Here is a 7,492-nt window from a genome sequence, read left to right as displayed (position 1 = left end):
TAAGTATTTTTATGCCCAGCTGGCGTGGCTCAGTGGTTGAGCATTGACCTATGAACCGGGATCCTGGTCATGGTTAGATTTCCGGTCAGGGCCCATGCTCAGGGTTGCAAGCTAAATCCCAGTGTGGGGCATGCAGGAGGCAGCCGATCAATGCTTCTCTCTCATCATTGATGTATCTACCTCTCTCTCTCTCTCTTCCTCTCTCTGAAATCAATAAAAAGAACAAAACATTAAAAAAAAAAAAGTAATTTTATGTGTATGTCTGATACAAGCTCTCCTGTGCACTTGGTCAGCTTTCATCTTCCAGGCTTCAGCTGAGCAGCGGCACATGGGCTGGGCCATCTGCGGCAATATAGAGACATCAATGTACACACAGATGTTAACTCAGCCTTCTCTGCCATCTAAACAACATCAATGTTAAGTGTATGGTAGTTATGAGCCAGGCACTATGCTAAGTACTTCAGATGTGTGTCTCAAATTTCTTGGCCATCTGCTAGTAGTTTGAGAGGTTTCAAAACAAAAAAGAAAAGAAAAAGAGAAAAGACCAAAAGACTGAAGGTATTTCCCCCTCGGATATTTGACAGACTTTTGCCATACCTTCCATACCTTCTTGGTGTTTGGTTTTCCCATGTGAATACGGAATGTCATAATTTGAAGAGACAGTGCTACAGAGTGGTCAGGAGATAAGCCGACCTGGGTTCGCATCCCAGCTCTATCGCTTGCTAGCTGTGAATGTGAACAAATTCTTAGATGCATCATCTGTCAAACGAAAATAATAAGAGTACCCACCTCAGAGAGCTGTTGTATAGACTGCAGTGCCTGGCCTACAGCAAATGCTCATTAGCTGTCTGTATTATGAGGCAATAAAAGTCACCAAAAATATAGCCCAATACCAGAAATTGGAATTGTGCTGCTACCCAAACATTGATATCAGTAATGTTACTGTTTGTTAGTGATAGTAAATGCTTTCACAGACACATTACTTAATCCACAAGGAAAGGGACTACGGCTGGGACACCTCCAGGGCCTGTTCTTAGAAGAGCCTTCACTAAAACAGAAGCTCCATCTCTTTTGCTACTACATTTGTCTCAAGTGCTGCTAAGAAATGTAACATGTGAAAGCAAGATAGCCATCGGCGCCATCCTGTTGATACTGAACTTCAAAGCCTGCAGAATTAATCCATTCCAGGAGATGAACCAATTTGAGGAGAAATAGAATCAAATGATTAAAACCACTACTAGGTGTCTACTTTGGTGCAAACCATTTTATGTTTAAAATATAATTTTTAAAAGATATTAAAATGATAGCCAGTGTTTTACTGTATTATTTTTCTGTTTCTGAATTTTCTTCCAAAATATTAAGAATCTCAAATATTTCTCTCACCAAATTTTTTTCATTTGCTAGTCCCATGATGAAATTTAATATTGGCTTTTCCTATAATGTAGAGGAAAACTAGACTATTGCTAGATAAATCATTTCACCCTAAATACAGGTAGCTTTGTATAGCAGGTAATTATAGTTTCAATACCCAAAAGTCAATGAGTAAATTGATGTTTTGGCTTAAACGATATACACTCGAGAATTTTTAAAAAAAAAGATAATTCTAAATTTTTGGATATCTGACATATGGCAATGAATTTAAACAATTCTTTTTTCACCCAGCTAGTGTGACTCACTGGTTGAGTATGACCTCCCATGAACCATGAGATCACAGTTTGATTCAGATCAGGGCACACGCCCAGGTTGTAAGCTCAATCCCCAGTAGGGGGCGTGCAGGAGGCAGCAGCTCAGTGATTCCCTCTCATTGATGTTTCTATCTCTCTCTCCTTCTTCCTTCCTCTCTCTGAAATCAATAAAAACATATTTTTTAAAAAGCATCATAAACAATTCTTATTCCATAATGATATTAGCACTTTTTAAAGATGAAGAGGAGGCCGAGATTGGCCTGTGGGAGGAGTATACTTAAATTTGAAACAAGTACCTGCCTAATGTGTTTAGAAAATGACTAACCCCTCTAGATGTGATGCTCCATGCACTCCCTGTCGGAAAAACGTGAGTTGAGTCTGTATAGTCATAATGAGTTTATTTCAGGCACAAAGATTTTTATATGAATTGATTTCTGAGAGAGGAAGGGAAAGGGAGAGAGAGAGAGACATCAATGATGAGAGAAAATCATTGATTGGCTGCCTCCTGCACATCCCACCCTGAGGATAGAGTCCGCAACCCGGTTATGTGCCCTGACTGGGAATCCAACTTCGACCTACTGGTTCATAGGTTGATGCTCAACCATCATGGCCAGGCCACAAAGATTTTTTTTAATTCCTAATCACAGTAATCAGAGAAGGATTATTAATCAAAGTCATATCCATACAAGGCCACTTGAGCTACTGTTGTTATCAAATAGTAACCCCTCATTAGAATTATTAAATGCCAAAAGTGAAAACGCCAATAGAGGTAAATTTAGTCAAAGTCTCTATTTTACATATAAGGAAACTAAGGCCTGATGGTGGTGAATAAATTGCTCAAAATCTGCATTAGAAAATGGCAGAGGTGAAGCCAGACTCAAGGCTCCAGATTCTCAAGTCAATGAGCTTTCCCGTTTATTTCAATACTTCTCAGAGAGCTTGAAAAACACAGTGGCTGCACTTGTTAAACACACTGGACACTCTAGCAAGGGCTTTGGAAGGGTCTGGGAACCCGTAACTTTAAAACGCGTTCCAGGCCATTCTTAAGGTCAAGCAAGTATGGGGCACACTGCTTCATCTCACAAGGCCTCCCTAACCTGAGGTGCCTCTGCTCAGCTGTCAGTTTCTGTTAATACATTTAGGGACCTTCTGGGGATGAGAGGAGGGTGGAGACCATATTCCTGCACCAACATCCTCCCTAGTATGTGGTATGTTTCAATAAAAGCAAGTCTTGTGCCAGTTTCACCAGAAATACAAACATTTATCAGCAGGGAGGCACAAAAACAACCCGCAACCTGTTCCTGGAAGTGAAGTCTCCTCTGTCTTTAAAACTCGGACAAGCACCTTACACAGAAGGTTCATTCTGAGGAAGAAGCAAATATATTCTGACATTAGGACGGCCAAAACTCTGGTTGGCTTAAGGGACAGTTCCTTGTGAGGTGGAACAATGAAGCTTGAGCACTACCCAGAAGGTAAAAGACTATCGTATCTGCCTAACACAGACTCTACAAACTTATACCTTGTTTATGCCGAGTGCTCATACAATGTCTGCCCACCAGCTGTCTGGAACACTATTCATCTCACCTATAAAAACTGCTCACATTCTCCCAAGGCCATCCTGTATAGGTGCACAGGCTAAGAACCATATCAACTCTATAGGAGCACTGTTAACATATGAATGGTGCCCCCTACAGTTGTGCAACAAAACAAACCTCCCTAAACCTGGAACACTTCTAGAATCTAGAGCAGTGATGGCGAACCTATGACACGCGTGTCAGAGGTGACACGTGAACTCATTTTTTTGGTTGATTTTTCTTTGTTAAATGGCATTTAAATATATAAAATAAATATCAAAAATATAAGTCTTCGTTTTACTATGGTTGCAAATATCAAAAAATTTCTATATGTGACACAGCACCAGAGTTAAGTTAGGGTTTTTCAAAATGCTGACACGCCGAGCTCAAAAGGTTCGCCATCACTGATCTAGAGGAAAAAATCTTGGGCTTTTCTGGCACTATAAGAAAGTAAAGCCAACAAGTCATCTTTTTCTCCTATTCTGTTTCAACAATTACATTTTATATTCACCCAGGAAATACTTTTAAAGTGAAGTGGAAAGAGTTCTGGTCTAGAAATCAGGAGACTCAATGTCTGTGTTAGGTATGCCTCTTACTGATCCCAGAACTTCCATTTCTTTGTCCGCAAAATGGATATAATACAACCTGGCTTTACTACCTTACAAGGTTTTTGAGTCAAATAATGAATATGAAAAATATTTTTCAATCATAAAAGCACTGCATAAATATCGTGTTATTATTAATTATCAATAGAAACCAATCACATGTGGCTGAAAAATCAAACAGGGCTATCAGCTTGGGTGTGTACTGATTTGTCCATAGCAAAGTCTGCTTTGATTGTGCAGGGGTCCTCAAACTACGGCCAGCGGGCCACATGCGGCCCGCCGAAAACATTTATCCGGCCCGCCGGGTGGTTTTGCCGCAGCTGCCTGTCCTGCTCAGCAGCCGACTCGTCCCGGGCCCACAGTGAGCATGTGTGGAAAGTCTGAGGGACAGTGAACTGGCCCCCTGTTTAAAAAGTTTGAGGACCTCTGGTTTACAGAGCCAAGATGCAACTATCCACATTTCTGTTATTGCCACTATTTTCAATGAGAACATACCAGTATTATGTCAACAAAATAAATAAAGTTTGACTTTTATAAAAAGGAGCAGAGTGGTGGTTAAGCACAAAACCTTAAAAAGACAGAAAGTTTTTTCTTTGTTTTTAAAGTAATTGTCTTGCTCACTTAGATTTGCAGCAGTCAGTAGAGTAACCCTTCCCGAAAATTTTTAGTTATTTTTCCTGACACCAAGCACCAAGAAACCATATATCAGTTCAATTCAAGTATCTATTGAGCTATCCCATTCCAGGCACTGTTGTGAGCTTTGGAAAAATAAAGACCCAGCCATCATTGATCTCATGGAGCAGAAGTGAATGCATAATTTCAGTCCACACTGTTAAGTGCAGATGGAGGTGCATACCTGATGCCCTGCCGGATGCTGTGGGAGCACCCTTTCAACCTGGGGGTCCACAGACAGCATTAAGGAAGGCATTAGGGATGAGCAGGAAAAAAACAGTAATGTGCAATCTCCCCAATTTATGACAAAATATTGTTTTTAGTGACTTTCCACCCATGAGATTTTGAGGAATGGCAAACTCGATGAAATACTTCTGAGAATCATTGAGACCAGCAGGACTGGCCCACAGGCCTAAAATGCTATTTCTGTATTGCAAAGATAAAGTCTATAGGTTTTTAAAAACAGCTCCACTCACCCCTTTATTATTGGTAGAAACCCATCAAGTAGTGAAATATGAAGTCTCCTGCTGCACTCTGGCTTCCGTAAGCTGCTCAGTTTTGCTACTTGCTCCTTGGGAGACTCATTAAAAAGTTTTATCTGACACGAAGGAGTGAAATTAACAGAGTTATCCTTGGGCCTGTTTATTAAATGCATTTGAACTTTGTTTCCCATTTCCACATGATCATAAACAGTGGGACAGCAGATGACCCACTCTAACCACACAACCTGGGGCAAATCACCTCAACTCTCTCAGATTCGACTTCCTCTCTTGTTAAGAACTTATGAAATATACACCTGAAACTAATACAAAATAATACTGAATGTAAACTGAAACTGAAAAATGCAATTTTTTAAAAAGAGTTCATGAAATTGATGGCCATTACAGATAACTCCAACTCATGTCTACATGTCCATTCCAATGAAGTATGTTCTTCTGAAGACCTGCCTAAAAAGTACCAAAATGACTTTTTAAAATGTAGCTTTTACAGGAACAGGAGTTGGCGCACCTTTTAAGAAGAATCCTAACAGAAGCTAAATGAAATGAATACATAGGTGTCTCACTGCTTGTTCGCATATAAAAAGTGTGTGAAGGTGAAAAACCACAAAAACTAATGTCTTCATAGTTCAACTCTCTTCTCTGTACACGGACTTCTACTCTCAGACATAATTACATTCAATAAAAGCCTTCTTCCTTGGTCATAAAAAAAAAAAATGATGAGCCAGGTTTTCTAGTATGAAAGCAAAGTCATTTAAGGTTCAGAAGATTTTAAAACTTGTGAAAAGTTTTCAAAAGAGTTATTACAGTCCCTTAGGACAACCTTGGTTGATTTAGGGAATTTAGGGGATTTTGGCTATTGGTGAAAAGTGATATGTTTAAATGTAAAACAAAACTAGCGCAGGAGGAGTTCATGACCGTCAGGGAGTTTTTTTCTTGTTTCTTAATTCCCACAATAGATCAGTTTACCTAGTAGATCTGCCTCATCACATCATTCCTCAAGGGTGAAATTCTCTTTCACCCACACACAGACACTCGACACAGAAAAAGCATAGAAGCAACTAGTGATTACCGAGATGACCGTGACATTCCACTAGGACAGTATATCCTGATGCATGAGATCATTATTCACATTAAGCAGAAATATTCTGCTTATGTCCAACAACTTTATGAGACCACTTTGATTCCCCCCCCCCTTTTTTTTTGGTTGAAGTTGGGGGGCGGGAAGACTCTCCCTGGTTGGGAACTATCCACAACTTATAAGAAAGTGTTGACAGCACAATCAAAGAGACGAATTATAAAATGTAAAACCATCGCACCATAACTTCACAGCTTAAAGAAAGATGTATTCTAGCAGGCAATCTCCCTCGCATTAAATAAGGACTGTAAACTTGAACTCTCCTGGTTGTCAGGTAGTTCAAGTAGAGCTAAGCTTTTCCAGCAGGAAAACCAGCTATTCCAGGCTGCATATGAAGTGGTTCTAAGAGAGACAGCATTTCCTCCACAGCTGCTGACATCTCCAAGTGGGTTACACCAACATCTCCCCTCCCACCCTACAATCCATCAACCGGCTTCCATTTACTCTTTACACTAAGGATTACGATCAAGTCCGCGTACTGAAAAGGGGAGAAGCCACATGAACATCACACTGCAAGTTCCTCCGCTTTGGGCCAGCAGGAAATTCCAGTTACTTCATTCACTGAGCTGGTTAAGCTGCAAATATGAAATGGGTCTTTGGAGAGATCACGGTGTCAAGACTTAGACTTGATTTTCAGGCTTGGAGGAGGTCAGACAAAGATGAATGGGATTCAGAGTCTGCGCTCAAGGTCAAGGCCCTGTGAGTCACAAAGAGGCGGTAGGTCACGCAGAGAGAGACAAAAATTAGCACCAAAAAAGAAAAGCCTAAACTACAAGTCTGCATACTTTTGTAGGTGGGTGAGGACACCGGTACCTGGTGGGCAGAGAGGGGACAGCAGCTCCATGAGATCCCTGGAGATTTTTACAAACATCCCCCTGAAGTCTCACCAACTGAAATCATTACATAAACTGGACACCTGGCTTCTGGAACCGGCCACCTGCCGCTGACCCTTTGCCCAGGACCCTGGCCCCAGGGTCTCCTCTGAGTCCCCCACCCCGAGAGAGGCACGGACAGAGGGACAGGGCGGCCAGCCCAATGTCCACCCCCGCGCCCACTCCATCAAGGCGGCCAAGGACCTTCCGCAACTCGAAAGGCGGAGGGTGCCGCCCGTGCCTGCCACCTGCACGGCCGCCCTGGCCCGGGTCCGGCCGTCCCCACCCGAGAGCCCACCCTCGCGGGGCTCCGCGCGGCAGCCCCGGAGCCGGCCCCGGGCCGCCAGAGGGCGGAAGGGAGCCGCTCCCGGGGGGGCCTCCCCGCCTCGCTCCCCTCCCCGAACCGGCCCGCCCGTCACTTCTCGGAGTTTCACTCGCAGATGGTCCGA

The 7,492-nt window shown here is 42.4% G+C and overlaps 1 long non-coding RNA gene across 1 annotated transcript; it reads right to left on the bottom strand.

Moving 5' to 3' along the window:
- Positions 1 to 2,068: 2,068 nt before the first annotated feature.
- On the bottom strand, positions 2,069 to 7,019 carry LOC106696281. The gene is made up of 2 exons (XR_001347203.2): positions 5,013 to 7,019; positions 2,069 to 3,048 (listed from the first exon to the last, which is right to left on the bottom strand). It is a non-coding gene; the product is annotated as an uncharacterized LOC106696281 (long non-coding RNA).
- Positions 7,020 to 7,492: the final 473 nt, after the last annotated feature.

This window comes from Myotis lucifugus, unplaced genomic scaffold, assembly GCF_000147115.1.
Source record: "Myotis lucifugus unplaced genomic scaffold, Myoluc2.0 scaffold_11, whole genome shotgun sequence".
In the NCBI taxonomy this organism is placed as follows: domain Eukaryota; kingdom Metazoa; phylum Chordata; class Mammalia; order Chiroptera; family Vespertilionidae; genus Myotis; species Myotis lucifugus.
Note: the sequence above shows the minus strand (reverse complement) of the source record. Positions and strands in the feature narration are given on the sequence as shown.